The following is a 19,942-nucleotide window of genomic DNA, read 5'->3' as shown; positions in this document are numbered from 1 at the left end:
TCCACTGAACGCAGACACCCTAGGAAGCATGTGCTTTTAAGACAAGTTGCGTTCACTCACCTAAAGATGACATGCTTCATCATTGGGCTATACTCCTCACCAGGCCGGCGCTACAATGCCTGGCGGGCACCACTAGAGGGCACTTTGTCGCAGATCTTTTAAGAAGTACGCCGGATGAGCATAGAGGGACAGAGGATGTTGTGTCATAAGATGTGAGATTGGTGAAAGTCTGAATATAAGATCAGCTATTGGCCAGTTGCTGCAATATAGTTAATGCGATCTTCCTGGTCCATGTTGAGATTAAAAACAGTGGCAGAGAAATTGAGGAACTAATGGCCCCTATCACTGTGTGAAAGTGTCGATCACCTATGGACCTGCTGATAAGCTGGGGTCTATACTTCAGGTCAACTTTTTTCATGCCTTGTGTAGTCATGGAGCAATCTGTTGGCATTTTATCAGGACCAAATATGGGAAAATGGGTAAATGTGACCTAATCTTCTCCACAGCGTGAGGAGCTCTGTAACTCAAAGCCCTGCACCGTGCATAGGTGATAAGGTGCCTATTAACATCTTTCTACCACAGGTGAGCACTGTCTAACAGAGTGCACTAGATACGGTAACCCTCATAAAATTCAGGACAAACTGACTTATCCAATAGCGAGGACGCCGCATCTGAAGGCAACTGGTTTGAAAAGCACATGCTTCCTAGGGCGTTCAGTTAGAGATAATGCCGGTGGGACTGAACCTCCAGAACAGTATACTGTGAGTTGATTTATATGAAGAATGTGTATACCGGACTGTTATTTTCCTCAGCATCTCTTGTGCTAAGTAAAATAAAACAAAACACACCTGGAGGCCAACAAATCTATCATAAATTTAATGCAAAAATAGCAAAAGGCCAAGCAAACTAACAAGTGACAATTGTCTTTGCAATGGACGAGAGCATCCACCCTAGAGCAAGTTGGAGTATATAATGCTAATGCTACACAATGCATTTTTAGACACTTTTCTCCTTATACAAGTCAATGAAACATGAACACGTGATAGAAACAGTTACTAAAACAACACTAATGAGTAGGAGGCAGGATCTTCTCTCGAGAGGAATGTGAGGAGTCCATGAGGTGCAGAAAAAAGATACACAGACAAGCTGCAGAATTCACTGTTTCTGGAAATAACACTTCTGTTTGTCAATATTACATTTACTACAAGATGCAGGAAAGTGTGCTGATTGACATCACTAAATAAAAGGGTTCTGGCCCCTAATAGAATCATGTAACTTTGCAGGCATATTAAGGCGAACAGTCACATCAAATTAATATAAGAATATTGTAATTTGGTAATGCAATATATCAATGCACATTATGGCATTCACGTGTAACCAATTATCAATATTAAAGAAACCAGTATATCCAGTTATGCTTTCTCAAGTCCTTCTTCCTAGAGGCTACCTTTGCTGTTAGCCAGCCGTATTCAGCAGTGCCTCCTGTGACCTGGAATCCTGCACTTAATCAATACCAAAGGTCGTCAATGCTTATAGCCAACTCTGGTCACTGGTGCCACTCGCACCCCCACCACCCTTGGGCCTGTTATTCTTTTAGATAGCTCCAGTCAGTAGTGGCCCCTTGGACCGGTATGAAAGCCTACTAGCCAGCTCCTGTTAGTACTGGCCCCTGGGACCTGTTATCATTCTAGCCAACTTGAGTCATTAGTAGCACCTTGGGACTAGTGCTCATACTAACCAGCTTCAGTCAGTATTGGCCCCCTGAGACCTATTATCCTGCTAAGTAACTCCAGTCAGTAGTGACCCCTGTTCCTTAAATCCTTTTAATATTCAAAACCAGAGGTCAACTCTACTGCCAACCAGTTCCAGTCAATATTGACATGTATTGTTACCCTGCTTGTAATAAATACCAGAGGCCAGCGTTGTTGCTAGCCAGCTCCAGTCACCAGTGGCACGTCACATATTATCCTCAATAGGATCAAGGCCCAAGGCCTGTGCAGCTGCTAACCTGCTCTTGTCAGTAGTGACCTCCCAGACCTGTTATTCTTCATATAATCGTCAAGGCTTCTGCCCTAATAACACTCACCCCACATCCTTATGGTATATTAGCAATGTAATTTATTTACAAAATACAGTAGGTACCGCACTTATTTCACACGATCCCAAAAACAAAGAAAATCTAAATTTGCCTAACTATTCAGCACTCCACCTTATCAAAAATGACCAAATCACACCAAGCACTATAGTCTGCCACATCACATGGCACCCTCAGCCACAACATGACAAGATACCACGGCAGGGATTTGGGGCCATTAATCCTCTGTTCGAGGCTTGTGTGCTGTAGCTGCACATGCTTTACATACTCCTGCCATCTTGTGTTGGATCTGGATGCTTGCAAGTTGTTTTTCTTTGAAGAAGTCTTTCCAGTCACGAGGTAAGGTGACTCCACCTTTCGGTGATAGTGCGTATGGGCATTGACTCCATTGATAGATTGTTTTTTACCCCAAACGGGTTCGGATGTGTATTGCTGGGCTCCGAAACCGCTCTTTGGGTTCCCCGCAGTCCACTCTACCCTCAACTGTATTGTTTCAGTACCCGTTTCCCTATTCCCTGCGTTTCAAATAGATTGACAAACTCTCCATTTCCGATAGAAAACCTCGTGGGCAACCATCGGGCCAGCCATCTGCAAATGGAATGGACTCCATTCTATTTCTGTCCTGGGTGCCACGCCAAGTACCCTCGCACCGACGTACATCAAGTTTGTAACCTATGCCTCTCTCCGGAACAAAAGGAGGAAGACTGCGATGCTTGTAAGTCGTTTCGGTCCAAGAGGACTCTACCCGATCATCAGGCTCGATGACGAGAGAGGCAGCGTCAAAGCATTCAATACACTCTAGATATCTTCGGGGAAGAATCTGAGCAAGACGAGATAGAAGCGCCCGCCATAGAAGAAGAGGCCCATCTCTATGCCAGAGCGCAATCGTTTGGGCAATCTGGGGCAGCCATGTGATTGCAATTCTACGTCATGCCAGTTCCATAGGCGACTGACCAAATGTATAGGTTATCTTGCGCCCTTCTGGCATCTAAATAGGCCTAATAAACAGTATTTGGGTGTCAGCTCAATACTTAGTTATGTGGCATGCACCATTTCTTCAACAGCTAGTTGCCTGAAGGAGTGTATTTCATTGCAGGACCATGGTTAATGTAAGAAATCAGGCCCCACAGTGTTGCAGCGCAAGCAAATATCTGGGCAAGACCCGACCATTCGATGAAGGTGTTGTGTGCGTTAAGTAGGTTCTTTGCAGAAAATTATAATGTATCAGTCGAAAATGGGCATTACTAGAAACCATGCGTATTAGCTCACAGGCCCGCTGCCAGTCTTGATCTTCCATTGGAATGTAAGGCCCTTGTGTAGTGCCTACTGTATCTGATTGCATTGTTCTGTAAAGATGCATACTTAGGGTTCTACACGCTCCATACGTTAGCAGTATCTCAAGGGTTTGAGTTTGCGGCGGAGTTGTCGGATAGCATGGCCAGGTGTGCCTGTTTGTGTCTGCCAAGCCCGCATGCTGTAAAAATTGCCCCTGGCTTAGACCAAACTCTTTGCGGGCATGTTTAAAGGGGATAAGACTCATCTGGGTACAATTCACCCTATTGCTCGCATCCCCCTCACTCCATGCCGGGAAGGACATACTGAGTGCCATCTGCCTGATTGGTTTTAATATCCAGATTGGGAGCTCCCTATGGAATGGTGCGCGCTTAAGTACTCTCACTACAAACCATTGCAATACTCTGGCCGTCTGTCACACAATATATGGAGTATCTCTCGGTGTACCTGATTCCTCCATTAACAGCTCTGGAAGACAACCAGCGTCCACCATTCCTGCCGAGAGCTACATTTCCCAACTAGGGACTGTGTTGAGCGATCGAGCTGCATGTTGCAATTGAACGGCATAATATTAGGGGTCGAAATGTGGGACCTCCAATCCCCCGCTGCATACGTCCTGGTCAGTGTGGCCAAACCTATGTGTAATGGCCTTGTTGAAAGATTTAACAAGACCATGAAGGGCATGATCGGTGGACTTCCTGAAAAACTCAAAAGAAGATGGGATGTCTTACTTCCCTGCCTGCTTTTTGCCTATTGGGAAGGTCCACAGAAAGGAGTGGGGTCCTCCTTATTTTAGCTTCTGTTTGGGATTTCCTTTGGGGACCACTGTGCCTTGTGAAGGAGGGATTGGAGAAAGCTCTTGTTAACCATTGCAAGATATAGTGGACTATGTGCTTGGCGTTTGCTCCAGTATGTATGAGTACGTGGAAAAAGCAAGCAAAAACATTGAGGACAGCCTAGCTGCAGAAGCTCTGGTAATGCCAAAAGGCTGCTATGGTTGAGTTCCAGCCAGGGCAGATGGTGTGGGGTTTGGGGCCTTTGGCTCCTAGGGCTCTGCAAGGTAAGTAAAGTGGACCCTACCCTATCCTAGAAAGAAAAGGGGCGGTCACCTACCTGGTAGACCCTGGCTCTGACAGGAGTCATAAGAGGGTCATACATGTCAACTGCCTCCCACCCTACTATGACATGGCAGATCTGACCATGCTCATGGTTACAGATGAGGATCAGGAAGCAAAGAGCGAACCTGTCCCTGACCTGTACAGCAATCCAAAAGGTGGGTCAGTGGAAGGTGTAGTCTTGTCAGACACCCTACCTGCCCATCAGGAGGCTGATTGCAGACAAGTCCTAAATCAGTTTGCTGAGCTCTTCTTTTTGACCTCTGGCCAGACTCGCTGGTGTATCCATGATGTAGATGCTGATGAAAGCCTACCTTTCTAGAATAAAACATACAGGCAGACTGAACATGTGAAAGAGAGCATCAAAGCTGAAGAAAGCATGATGCTGGAATTGGGAGTTCTAAAGCCTTCTGAGAGCCCCTGGACCTGCCCAGTTGTCTTAATCCCCAAGCCTCATAACCAGGATGGTAAGAAAGAAATGAGGTTTTGTGAGGACTATTGGGGCGTGAATGCTGTGACCAAAAGCGATGCATACCAAACTCCATGGGCAGATGAACTTATTGACAGATTTGGAGCAGCCAAGTATCTGAGTATGTTTGATCTCACATCAGAGTACTGGCAGATAGGTCTGACGACTGCAGGAGCAAAAGAAATATCTGCATTTTCAATCTCAAATGGGTATTTTCAGTTCACTCTAATTCCCTTTGGTTTGAAAAATGCATCTGCCTCTTTTCAAAGGTTGGTGAACTAAGCTCTTGCTGGATTGTAATCCTGAGTGCAGTGCAGCATTTCTACACAATATTGCTGTCTTTAGCTCCACCTGGAAGGATCACCTGATCCACCCTAGGAAAGTACCAGGGTCTCTGAGAAGTGCCGGCCTCATTATCAGGGCATGCAAGTGCCAGATAGGGCAGGGAAAGGTTGCATACTTGGGTCACCTTGTTAGTGGAGACCAGGTTCAACCCTTACATCCCAAGATCTAGACCATTCTGGACTGGGTGGCTCCAACTACCCAGACTGAAGTGAGGGCCTTCCTTGGCTTCCCTGGTACTATAGGAGGTTTGAGAGGGATTATGGCACCATTGTGGCACCCCTCAAAGACCTGACTTCAAAAAGAATCCCCACAAATAGTGAACTGGACTTTAAGCTGTCTAAAGGCTTGTGACACGCTGAAGGAAGCAATGTGCTCTGCAGCTGTTCTAAAATCTACAGATTATGTCAAGTAATTCATTGTACAGACTGATGCCTCGGAACATGGTATAGGAGCAGTGCTATCCCAAAAACATGCCCAAGGTCAAGATCAGCTACTGGCTTTCATCACTAGAAGGCTAATCCCCAGGGAGGGGGGCGTTGCCTGGCGATCAGCAAGATGGGCGCATGTAACGACCGGATTCTCGAACCAGATGGGATCAGCTCCTAAGAACCCCTCCAACCGAGTCGGAACGTAATCACCTCCCTCCTTAGAACGTATTTACAATGGGTATATGTATATGTATGTACATCTCATACCTAAGGATGGGGAAAATAGCAATACACATGCATAGGTTTTCTAAAATATCCCATTCATACCAACTTATTTAGGCCCAGACTACTCTACCCTGGGGCAGTTCTGATTATGTGCCATTACACACTGATCACCATCAGTGCTCACTCGACACGCAATCCGGCATGCCATACACACTGATCACCCTCAGTGCTCACTTGACACGCAATCCGGCGTGCCATACACACTGAGCTGCAGCCCCAGTGCTCTCTTTTTATCTGGTCCACAATCCGGCGGACCTACACACTGGTCTCTCCAGTGCTCGCTTACTTACAACCCGATCCACAATCCGGCGGATCTACACATCAGGCTTCCGCCTGATGCTCTCATTAACGCCGCTTATCAACGACGATCACTCTCCTATGAATACCTTTGGAAGGAATCTCTCATTGGCTACTCGGGATGATACTACAATAACATGAATTAGCACAGCTTTCCAAATTGAATCATGTACCTTCTGCTCTCAGCATCAAATGGTCCCTCTCTCCCTCATTATTCAGTCACCTCTTACCTGACCGGGATTCACATCCGTTCATGAAAACGATGTCTGACTAGAAGACCAGGTTACCCTGATTGAACAAGAATACAAGGCACATGTCGGTTCACTAAGAACTGGGGTATTTTATTACAATGATTATAAACACAATACTATACTATAACATATATCCTGCAAAGAAAAGTAAAAGGTTAGAATGTGCATACTAAAAGATGTGGGGCAGATGTCACCTTATTAACGTGAAGTCGGGGTTCGGCAGTCATCTAGGTTCCCTTCTCGTCTGTGCCTTGGCTCGTCTCGGAATCACACCTCAGCAGTCACGAGTACACGTCTGCACCGCTATGCTCTGTCTCCTCTGCTTCCCTCCAAGTCACTGGAACCTTTCTCTTTATTAGCTGCTGTCTCTCTCTGTCTCTGATCGCTCTGCGCTACTTCTCCTTCTCCTTCAATCTTTCTCAGAGAGTATCAGCTTAATGATCTTTTTCGAACTTCAAGATGGCGACTGTCTGCCTGGAAATAATTAATGGCATTGATGCTAACGGCTAGCTGCCGCCTACAGACTCACAGCCTAACACTTTCGCTAATATGGAAGCTTGTCCTTTCATGGAAAGTTACGGCCAGTAACCTGCCGCCCACCAAATTCTTGTACCTCCCCGTACCAAGGACACGTTCCCAGCCGGCCGGCCTGATGTTGTGTCTTCGGAGTGGAGAAAAATACAGTCTTTCGATAAGGGCCAGCCTGAGCCGGTTCTCTCCAAGCGAACAACACTTCGAAACTAAAACATTACACTTGACCTAGAAGCATCTCAAGCTGCCGGGGCAGAAAGCAAGATGGAGTCTCTCCCGTTTGAGGCCTACAAGGCCCGAAATAAGCATAACTCCATAGAAGGTATACTAACACTCTTGCAAAAGGACGGATTATCACTAATACTAATGAATCTATCCCCTAACTTAAGTCTATAAGCCCTGATCTAAGGAAAAGAGTACGAAAATGCACTAATGTGCCTTGTGAATAGGCCCTGTTTATAGTTCTAATCCCTGCACTAGGAGGGTAATAGGCTGGAGTCACCTTCAATCATTCTCCCTCCAAGGAGGGCCGAAAAAATCGGTCAGAACACTTCACCCTTGACTCCAGTCTATTAACCATTCTCTATATGGAACTAACATCTGTGGAAGAATAATAGGAAACAAAACTAACTGATCTATTCCTTTTGCCAAATCTACAATATTGGAGTAAAGAAGGAATGCACTGAATAAAACAGCAAATGGCTACTAAAATACAAATAGAAATCACAATACCCCCTAATATCTGTCGTAGGGAATGTAAGTCAGGTAACCAATTGAAGAGCCAGTCAAACCAGCCCTGGTCAATCTGTTTTCTAACCTCTGCAGTCAAGTCGTGAAGTTTGTCAATATGGGCTTGAATTGATTTAGAGTGGTCGGACAAATTAAAGCAGCAAAGACCCTCAAAGTCAGAACAATCATGTCCATGCTTTAACAGGTAGTCAATGGCTGTGCGGTTCTGCAGAATTGCTCTGCGTTCACCTTGGGCATCTAATAACATGTCAGATAAAATGGTAGAGGTTTGATTAATCGATTTTACCATCCAGCAGGCCATTTTACCAATAGATTTTGCGTTGTAAACCGCCAACGCTGGGACACCAATGATTGAGATAGCCAAACTAAGATATTCAGATTTGGAATAGAGATGTAAGGAAGAATCACAGTCCTCATGTAACATCATAGAATCACGGACTATACGGGAATAGGTATTAGGATGTGAGGAAAACATCAATAAACTCAATCTAGTGATGGCGCACGGGCCTCCGGAAATATTTGCAGGAATATAAGGCCAGGAGGAATTACCGCAGGAAAAGAGCCAACCAGAAGGTAACAACATTGTACGGTAATGGCTAGGAGCAACTACTATACTTTTACAGGTCATGTTATTTTTAACAGAAACACATGATTGTGGGAGTCTTCGTAAGCACAGCAAACGTTCATGAGCCGAAAAAGAGGTAACGGCTCTCAATTTTAACTTTACACATTCAGTAATTGCCTTAGGATCACAAGTCAAGAAAAAGCACAAATCACCCTGCGTGATATTATACGTAGTGATCTGAGAATGAATTGGGGGAATGGACTCTGAGAGAATAGTACATAAGGGACAAAATTCATGGGCCGCGAAATCGCCCAGAATAACATTGGGTCGGGCATTAGATATATTAAAAATATGCTTCAAAGTTTCTAGGGAGGCAGGGACAGCAACCAAGCAGGTCGCTAAAATGTCAGTTACAGAACGCATAGGTGTCAGGCAAAAATGCGGAGAGTTAGTAACTCGTTTGGCCAGGGTGGTCCAAAAGTTTGATGAGGAATCCCACGCAGCGAAGGAACGCGGTACTCGGGTTCTCGAATCAACCAAAGTCTGTGGGTTCTCTCCTCTCCCGACGTAGCAGACCAAAAGGAATCCAACGCCGGCACATCCTGCAGCAGCAGTCCAGAGAATGATCTGAAAGAAAATCAAATACAGGCATTATTCATTCTCGTAGGTAACATTTGTCAGCCGGGACAGCTTCCCAGCTATCTTTCCCTGGTCTCATCACCAAAATGGTGTTGTCATGACCGGTTGCAATAATTTCAGCTTGTTCAGGGGGATGTTTAGGCAATTGCACCCATATTCTCGCTCCAGGATTGTCCGTAGAACCGAAGCCTTTTTGGACTTGTACAGTTAACAGTGTTGGGGCAGTGCCTTTCTGAATCTCACCACTGAAAACAGGCATGATTAGCAATTGAGCAACTCGGTCAGTCTTTTGAATCGATAAATCAGCCTCACTGCTATTTAGCAGGAGAACCTTAATCTCTCCCTGATAATCACTGTCAATTACTCCTCCGAGTACTTGAACACCTTTTAAGGCAAGGCCTGATCTTGGGGCGATCAGACCAAAACTTCCAGCTGGTATACAGACACCAATGCCAGTCTCGACAATTATTCGGTCTTTACTCTTTAGTACAATGTCGTTCATGGCATGCAGGTCCAAGCCTGCAGAACCTGGGGTAGCTCTGCATGGAGCCAAAGCTCCGGGGGTAATTTCCCAGTACATTACAGTATTGCCAATGGTGTTGGGTTTTGCATCAACATTTGGGGGAAACAAACGCATCAAAGGAGATTCAGCATGTAACAAGGGACGATTATTCAAGATTAACAATGCTTGAACTAAATAATCCCGCCAGCTTTTATAGCGGTCGTCAGTTAACTTTCGCAACTGTTCTTTAAGCAAACCATTCATCCTTTCAATCAGACCTGATGCCTGTGGATAATAAGGAATATGAAACACCCATTCTATACTGTTTTCCGCACAAAATTCCTGTACCAGTCTTCCACGAAAGTGGGATGCATTATCAGATTGAATTTGAAATGGAACACCATAATATAATATGATTAATTCCAATGTTTTAATGGTATTTAATTGGGTAGCATGTTTGCAAGGAAAGGCCACCAAAAGGCCACTGTAGGTATCGACAACTGTACAAACATATTGACAATTTGTGCTCATAGGGAGCGGGCCAATATAATCAATCTGCCAAATTTGAGCGGGCAATTTTCCTCGATGTAAATGACCTTTAACAATTTGTGGTACTTTTCGTTGTCTGGAATGTTGACAGATGGGACAATGCAGAATAGTGTCTTTAATGTAATTTGAAGGAATATAAATTCCTCGATCGGCGGCCCACCTGCTAGTGGCTCTCTCTCCAAAATGTCCTGCTTTCTGGTGGTCCCATTTCGCCAATCCCGCCAAATCAGAATCTTGCATGTCCACCACTGCCTCAGCAATTTTAGATTTCTCATCTGCAATGTTATGAAAGAATTTGTTAAGGGAGTCTATCGGGGTATGAGCATCCACATGAAAGATTGTCACAGTACTCTGTGGGAGCATTTCCCAAATTTCTTGCCATAATTCTTTTCCCCACAGTTCTTTTGAATGCAATTCCCAATTATGAGAATGCCAAGTTGGTAACCATACCGCCAGTCCGTTAGCTGTGGACCAGGAATCAGTGAAAATATGACATGTGCCAGGTAGTTCCTGTTTTAAAACTTGGTAAACTGCGTATAATTCAGCATATTGACTACTCTTTCCTTCACCAGTTGTACTCAGTAATTTCTGCGTGATAGGATTATAGGACACTGCCTTTTAATGCTTCTTCTCTCCAATGAACCTCGCTGAACCATCCGTAAACCTCACATGTTTTCTGTCCTCTGTGGACAAATCATCAAATGGCTAACCCCACTTGACAGGAGATTCCTGTACTACAGGTACGGAGCAATCACTCCCAGTCTCATTCGATGTCGCCTGCGCCACTTGCTCATGTAATGCTGCCACACCCTTCGGACCCACACGTGCCCTGTCTTGAATATACCATTTCCATTTAATCACACTCGCTTCTTGAGCATGTCCAATTCGATGAGTTTTTGGCGCACTCAAAACCCACTGCATGATAGGAATTTCAGGTCTCAAAATCACATCATGACCTAAAGTCAATTACTCGGTATCCACCAGAGCCCAATAACATGCAAGTAACTGTTTCTCAAAAGGTGTATAACGCTCACCAGCCTCAGGTAACTTTTTAGCCCAAAAACCTAACGGCACCTCTTGTCTGCCTTGCTTTTGCCACAGACTCCAATTTGCATACAGACCTTGTACGGACACATTTAAATCCACGTCACCCTCGCCCACAGGCCACAGATCCAAGGCGTACTGAATCGCTTCTTTTGCCAAATTAAATGCATTCTGTTGTGGTTCACCCCATTCAAACGCATGCTTTTTGCGAGTGACTCGATATAAAGGAGCCAATATCTGACTCAAATGGGGAATATGTTGACGCCAAAAACCAAACAAGCCAATGAAACTCTGAGCTTCTTTTCTATTCCTCGGAACTGCAAAGTCTAAAATTTTTCGTTTAACCTGCGGGATCACCTCTCTGTGACCTTCATGCCAATTAATACCTAAAAACTTAACATTTTGAGATGGACCTTGTAACTTATCAGGATTAATTTCCCAACCTTTTTCACGTAAGCAATCAAGGATTTGATCCAATTGAGCCTGAACTTGATCTTGTGTTTCACCTTGAATTAAAATGTCATCAATATAATGACACACTTGAATTTGCGGGTGTACAGTTACTTCAGACAAATGCTCCGACACCAGCCGGTGACAGATCGTAGGACTATGTACATAACCTTGAGGAAGACTTCTAAACGTCATTTGACGCCCGTTCCACGTAAAACTGAATTGTTCCTGACACTCGGGGGCAATCGGAATTGAAAAGAAAGCATTAGCAATATCAATAGACGCATACCATGTACCTGGATGCTTTTGAATTCTTTCAATTAAAGTAACAATGTCTGGTACTGCAACAGTCAAACGGGGTGTGTGTTTATTCAGTTCTCGATAATCAACAGTCATGCGCCAAGAATTATCACTCTTTCACACGGGCCAGACGGGATTATTCCAAGCAGAAGTAACCGGAGTTATAACTCCTGCGTCAACCAAATCCTGTATTGTGGCATTGATCTCTTCATGACCACCTGGAATACGATATTGTTTCTGAGAAACCACATTTGTAGCTTGGGGAATTTTTATGGGGGGCATTCGTAAACGGCCAACCCGTACGGGTCTGGATGATATGTAGTGCTTAGTTCCAAATTGATAACAACCATCATCCAAATGCAAAGTCATTCCTTTTAAAATATCAATTCCAATTATATACTCCAAGAGTGGTACAACTAACACAGAATATTCTCTTCGGGGAATTCTACCTATTCTCATTTCAAGTGTAGTTTGCACTGCGGGAGTCTCCTTTCCACCTAAACCATTAATTGTAAAAAATTGGCCTTTGAATTTCTTTGATTTACCATGAATTAAAGTGTCCTCCGCTCCTGTATCTACCAATGCTCGGGCCCTTTGGATATTACGATGTTTCCAAAAAATTTCAATATCTACATAGGGTCTATTGTCTTTGTGAGCCCACCTGCGTACTGGAGCTTGACCTATTTCCTAGTCATTTTTACTGCGTTCTGTCAACCAAGACAAATCAGGGTAAATGCTCTCAGGTTTCTTGGGTATCAAGATGTCCTGTTCATATCCATCTCCATTACGAAACGGATTTTTGTCATTCTCATAGTACTGTGAATTACGATCAGAAAGCCTGTGACGATCCTCCCTTCTTCTCCACTCAGGGGACTGATCCCTTTCCTCTCTATGTCTGTTGTAAACACGATCATCTCTCCCCCTTTCTTTTTCCCCCTCTCTCCCCCGTACTTTCTCACGACGAGGGGAATCATCACGCTCATAGCGCCGTCCATCACGGCGATCAGAATCCACACGACGCCTCTCGTCACCACTGTCATCAGAACAACCACGATCCCAATCATTCTTTCGTACACGACGGGCATCCTCCTTTCGATCCAAACCACGCTTACGAAACATGTCCCATAAGCGATTATTAGGTGCCCGGCAAATGTCTTCCTTCTTCACACCATCAGCCAGCAGTGCAAGAAACATGTCACGTCTAGTGAATTTATAGTCGCCAGCAGTACGACCCTCCGGTCGAGATTGTCTCTCAGGTTTAAACCAGTCACCCAACTCACCAAGTTGACGGACAGATTCAAGCACCATAGATAGAGGATTGCCAGTTTGATTAATCAACAAAGTCATCATAACCTGCTTATAAGCAACAGGGGAAGAACGGATAATGCGATTCCGCACAGAAGATGTTAATAAGCCATCCAACAACCTGTCAGAAGTACTGAGAAAAATCGCAGTTTTCATCACTTCTTCTTTCAAACGCTGCGATGCATCGCGCAAAGTATACCATGGCTTGTCATTGACAGGCCAATCAGATTCAGTAGGGTATTTATGGTTACAGCCATCATTCGCGAGCTGGAGCAAACTAATTTGGCCAGCACCATTATAATTTCGAAAATGGTCTTGTACACCTCAGCAGTGGTTGGGACCAACTGGGTTGCATCACTACTCCCTCTGACCGGCCTCTAAGAGTGAATCGTTTAAATACGACGAGGGGCAGTACTTGTGGTCTGCATATTGCCGACTGTTGAAGGGTGAGGCCATAATGGGAAAACCAGAGAAGAATCTACCACGCCTCACCTGTGAGTTGCGTAAGGGGGCAAACCTACTCAAAACGCGGCCTCTGACTGAGCTGGAATCGGCCTTCCAGGGACCCTCGACACTGGAAAAATCGCTAGCTGCCATTCAGGCTAGTCTTCAAGCTAATGACGGTAAGATCGAGGCCATCAATGGGAGAATGGATCACTTTTTGGCCAAACTCAACAAACATGCGGAACACACTGGGAAAGCGGAATAGAGAATATCAGACGCAGAGGATGGGCTCGCAACAGGTAGCGGCGAAGACTACAGATATCATGAAAATTCTCGCTGTCATACAAGTGAAGAATGAGGACATTGATGCGAGATCGAGGTGCAATAATATTTGAGTTTTGGGTCTTCTGGAATCAACAAATGTGGGCTACCTTGAAGATGACATGGAGGTAATGCTGCGGGAGATATGCTATAAACACAACAATGGTCCCTGGCAAGAAAATGGATAAGTGCCAATGAATATAGACTCAATCAGTACTATATTAGTGAAAACGTACCCAGCCGGGCAGAGGTCTTCAAGGTTTATATTTCAGTCAAGAAAATGTCAAACAAATTAACACCTTCAACAAATCACGTAGGTGGGGCACAAGCCTGTACCCAACCACGAACATACATAGACAACAACATACACAAAGGGCTTGCAAGGCAAAATCAACAGTCTCTGTAAAATTCCAATTTTGAACAGAGAATTACTTGTGGGTACCATTACATAATTATACATTGAGAGTTCCAAACGTATATGGTACACAGTGGGTCGACGACGTTTCGGACCCCCTTGCTAAATAATGGGGTCCATCATCAGGACAAAGCAATGGTTGCCTTTTTTAGTTTTAAGCCTCTTTAGCCAGATTAATACTGGGCATGCTCAGATAATAACCGGAAATTGCCGGGAGCGCCGTATCGCGCTGGGGTCCTCGAACCAAGGGGAGGAGCCGGGTCAGTCGGCAATGCTTGACTTCCTGGTTCCAGCTCCCGGCAATTTCCGGTTGTCAAGGTTCAAGCGGAACGATCCTCCTCCGCCCCTGGACCCTTGAAACGTACAATTAACCCTTGAAGAATCCCACACCCCGGATTATTATTATTCAGTTTCCCGATATAACGAACCTCCAGCGCGCTCTTATCTGAGGATGCCCAGTATTAATCTGGCTAAAGAGGCTTAAAACTAAAAAAGGCAACCATTGCTTTGTCCTGATGATGGACCCCATTATTTAGCAAGGGGGTCCGAAACGTCGTCGACCCACTGTGTACCATATACGTTTGGAACTCTCAATGTATAATTATGTAATGGTACCCACAAGTAATTCTCTGTTCAAAATTGGAATTTTACAGAGACTGTTGATTTTGCCTTGCAAGCCCTTTGTGTATGTTGTTGTCTATGTATGTTCGTGGTTGGGTACAGGCTTGTGCCCCACCTACGTGATTTGTTGAAGGTGTTAATTTGTTTGACATTTTCTTGACTGAAATATAAACCTTGAAGACCTCTGCCCGGCTGGGTACGTTTTCACTAATATAGTACTGATTGAGTCTATATTCATTGGCACTTATCCATTTTCTTGCCAGGGACCATTGTTGTGTTTATATGATAAGCTCCCCGAGGTCCCTCGCTGATACCAATTGGGGTCCCCTTGTTGTTTAAAATAGATAGCGGGAGATATGCGGCGCGGATGACTTGTCGCCTATGTTTGCGGTGAAGCAGACTCATCGCTTCTTGGCGGCGCACCCTCCTCCAGGTGCTACACCGTGCCCCATAATCGCACGATTACTCAATTTTAGAGACCGGGACACTGTCTTACGGATCATTCGCCAGAAGGGAACAATCACGTACCAAAACAATACCCTCTCATTCTATCCAGATTTTACGGCACAGGTGCAGGCGGCCCGGAAGGAGTTTCAGAATGTCAAGAAGGTGCTACTCAAAGAACAGATACCATATGCCATGCTTTACCCAGCGAGGCTACGCATTGGGGAGGCAGGCAATGGAACATGGAGATGGAACATGCAAGATCCCTACAGAAGCGCCGCAAAGGGCCAACTCCCACGTCTGACGTTGATGAGTGAACTGTGAGAAGTACATGGGCCCTGTGTAGTGTACTACAAATCGGTGGCTCCACTGGCTTGGTGGGGCAACATTTCCATTGTGCACACTGTTAACAGTGTCTTTCCTTTATTCAGATGGTCTAGTGCATAAGTTGGCAGGCATAACTGTTTTATGGACCTATGATGGTGGGTTTTGGGTGGTTGATCATAATTCGATTGTCTGCTGCAGGAGGGTGCAACTACTCAAATGACAGCTCCTTACATTGCTACTCTTACTTTCCTGAGGATGGCTGCGTGGTGGGCTGCTTTACCTCCTGTTCGACATTAAATGTTATGTTATGTTAAAAATACTTATAAAGCACGCTCACACCACAAGGTTTCATGGCGCTGCAGACAAGGGAGTCCTGCCTCTAAGTGATTCATTCATAAGCCTGGCGAAATAGCCAAGTCTTTAAGAGTTTCCAAAATTGAGGATATGATATCATCTATCTAGTGTCCTGAGGGAGAGAATTCCAAAATGTAGGAGCCAGGACCGCAAATCTTAGTCCCCCCCAATTTCTAGCATTTAAAGGACGGATTAGCTAGGGGATTTAAATGGGAAGACCTAAGATCCCGAGTGTGGATATTTCTCTGGACCAGAGTAGTTACAGACACTGGGCAGTTGCCATTGGGCGCTTTAAAGAGGAGGCATCCCAACTTGAATGCACTGCGTTCGACTACCAGAAGCCAATGTAACCTTTTCATAAGAGGGGTGACATACTGCATTCTTGGCTGGCGATAGATTAATCTAGCAGTCTGGTTTGGCACTAGTTGCAGTCTTTTAGACTGATATGCCGGAATGCCAAAGTAAAGAGTTAGTGTAGTCAATGTGAGAGATGACTAAGGCTAAAGCAACTTGGGTAAGAGCATCAGTAGTTAGAAATCTGCTGTTCTCCAGTAATGGGGTATCTTTCATAGATTCACATGCTTGAATCATTCCCCATCGTCGAAGTGGGATTCGCACGATACATAGAATAGCAATATAGCAATAGCATACCGAAAGCATAGCTCAAAGAGCAATAGGAAGTATTGTAACATGGACGTTAATAGGAAAAAACTTGTCACTTTAATAACTTGTCCAAGTCATTATATATGGTACAAACTCTAGCCAATCCGGAAACAGCACCCTCTGGAACCTTCTCCTCAGAGGCTCAGGCTTCCAGATTTTCTACTGCACGTCATGTGAAGGGAGCCTCCCTGAGCTCTGCTCAGTACCTCTACCTTTTCTCTTCAGAAACTCTTCAGAATATCTTCACTGCTTTGTCTACTACAAAGAGGTCACTCATCAGACACTGTGATTCTTGTGGAAAACTCCAGCTTCATTCCGAAGACCACCACAAAAAGTGTATCTACTGCCTCCACCCTGAACATCAGGTGAGAGATTGTAAAATCTGCAGGACTTTTCCTCAAAAGACTTTAAGAGACAGAGAGGGACGTCTACTTCTGTGCTTACAGAAACTCAACACCAAGGATAATCCCTTATCAGATGTTGAGAGTGATTCCTCTCTCAGGACTGTCATCTCTAAGAAGAGGGCTGGTGAGGCAGAAATGTTATCTGCTAAGGCTAAGGTGCTCAGGAAAGACCACACCTCTACTCATGAAGGCTAGAATTCTTCCTCAAAAAGGGCTCCTGCTCCTTCTAAGGGACTACCTATGCCCTCTACGCCTCCGAGATCTGCATCTAAGTCTCAGGCATCTAAGTCTCTTCTTGAGACAAATTTGCCTAAAAAAATGGGTTCCTCGCCGATGAAGACTTCAGTCGCCATTGCTACAAAGATGACTTCCACCTTCTCTTCTCCTCAACCTACAATGATTATGTCATCGGCGCCCTCTCTGTCGATGTTTGTCATGGTGTTGGTGAAGCCTCGCTTGTCTGCCACCTCCCTCACGTCGAGGAAAAAGAGAACTGTCTCCGATCAGTAGTTGATGGATGCCTCCTCGCCGACGAAATGGTCGATGGCTCTCAAGGCTCTACCTACTTCATCGACAGATGCCTTGTCGTCGAAGGTTGCCTCGTCGTTGATGGGTACCTCGTCGACGGTTGCTTCATCGGCAGTTGCCTCGTCGACGGTTGCTTCATCGGCAGTTGCCTCGTCAACAGTTGCCTCGTCAACAGTTGCCTCGTTGACAGCACAAAAGACTTTCCTTATGGAACTTCAACCATGCTCTTCATCGTCGACCGCTGAGTCGGCTGCAGCATCCTTAGTTCCACCTTCAACTTTGATGTCTCTAGTCCCCTTGAAATCTTCAGCAACACTTTTGCTGCCTTCAGGAACGACGTATATTTCCCTACTTCAACGTAGGAACTCTTCTTTGGATCTATTGCCAATTCAACCATCTCCAAATCTTTCTGTGGAGCTTTTTGACTATGGGGCTAATGAGGAGGATTCGGAAGAGGATGACCGGTTCCGTGTGCTCGTACTTTTTCCGAGCTTCTCATCAAATGGCAAGATATTGATGATGAGCAAGGATATGATTATTACCCTGAGCCTAATACTCAACCACCACTTGAGAATCCAACTGTGCAGATACCCATGTCTCTCATCTCTAATTTGCAACATGTGCTTAATGACTACTACCACCGATTTCCTCCCTCGGAGTCGGCCTCATCTGTCCCACAGATGCCTCTTCCTCTGCCTTCATCAATCATCGGGACACCCCCTCCGGTGGCATCGATGTCTCATCACCCGGAGGACGCACACACAACTGACGACGACAGAGAAGAAGGGGAGTGGGGGATAGATCCCTCCTTACTGAGTGGGACAATTATTAAATTCAGACTCTGTCACCTACTGGCAAAACTGAAGAGCCGACCTGGCACACATCCCTGTGTGCCATTCCCATGAACACTGCTAGAGGGATGTCTTACACATATCGCAGGCAGTGAGTTAAAGTTCACAGATTTATACATTCCAGCTCATCACCTGTGAGGGTTTACAGACGCTGTCTATGGGCACCGGGAGATTCAGTGATTTGCCCAGAATCACAGGATGCTGCACTGAAGCAGAGACTTGAACCCGAATCCCCAGTTCCCGAGTCGGCAGCTCTGGCTGCTGCACCACATCTTATCCCCCCTGTGAGGGCATATCTGCATGAAATGTCTCTGATGCCCCTGCAATATCCTTCCTAGTCGATTCCTGGATATTGTAAGTGACCAGGGAAGTCATAGTAAGTACATAGGCTGGACACTCGTCATTATGAGTTTGCCAGCTCCATGATGGCTTCACTGAAATATGTGATATTTGGCACCAAGCATCTCAACATAATAAACTTGCACTGATTCCAGGGTAGATTGTATTAAAAATTGCACACAGAGGGCCCCTTAGAGGGGTCTCCTGAAACCTACCAATCCTTAGTGTGGTCATTGACTGCTTGAGCCAGCCTGCTACCACCAGAGTGTGTTCTGACCTCAGGGGAGAGTGCCTGAGGCTGAGAAAAATGCCTTTCCTGGGTGGAGGTGTTCACGTCTCCCCTGGACAGGAAGAGCCATCCGTGGTGGGGAGCTTCAAAGGTCTTGCCTCCTTTGTAATGCAACCCCAGCCTCTCCTGTTCGAAGGAGCTGGCCTCCATCCTGTCCTCACCTCCATTTTGGCGGCAGGACAGGTGGGAAACCTGTGATTGAAGAGGAGAAGTGCCTCTGGCAACTCCAGCACTTGGGTGCTGGAGGCTAGGTCAAGTACACTTTTCAGTGCCCACCATTTTGAAGATGATGGGTCTTATCCAGTTAGGGCTAGGACTGTGTCCTCCTCTCCCAGAAGGTGGGCATGTTAGAGAGCCTAGACACCCCAGGCAAAGGGCCCATTGGACACCACCTGTCACTCCCTTGTAACACCCTTAAATCTAGTTTTTAGGTGGCATCCCGTCCATGAACTTCAGTTCCTGATGACCTAAGAAGATGTGCACCAGCAGAGAAGATTGCAGAGAACTACTGTACACAGGTGTTCCAGGACCTTTTGTCTAAAGTAAAATCTGGATCCCCTACGAACCGCTGCCCACCACACGTCCTAAAAGAAGCCTTCACCGGCCTCCCGGGTCCAGCCCTCTCTTTTCTGAATGAGTCCCTATTCTAGGGTTGTGTCCCTAAGGCAGTTAAAGAGGCAATTGGGGTTCCCCTTCTGAATAAATAAGGGGCAGACCCCATATCCTGTT

At 45.5% G+C, this 19,942-nt stretch overlaps 1 protein-coding gene across 1 annotated transcript in view; it reads left to right on the top strand.

The window, feature by feature from the left end:
- LOC147701089 (uncharacterized) overlaps positions 1 to 19,942 on the top strand; it is a 546,834-nt gene that overhangs the window by 117,792 nt on the left and 409,100 nt on the right.

Source organism: Lissotriton vulgaris, chromosome 7, assembly GCF_964263255.1.
Source record: "Lissotriton vulgaris chromosome 7, aLisVul1.2, whole genome shotgun sequence".
Classification (NCBI taxonomy): Eukaryota; Metazoa; Chordata; class Amphibia; order Caudata; family Salamandridae; genus Lissotriton; species Lissotriton vulgaris.
This window is presented reverse-complemented; position numbering and strand designations above follow the sequence as displayed.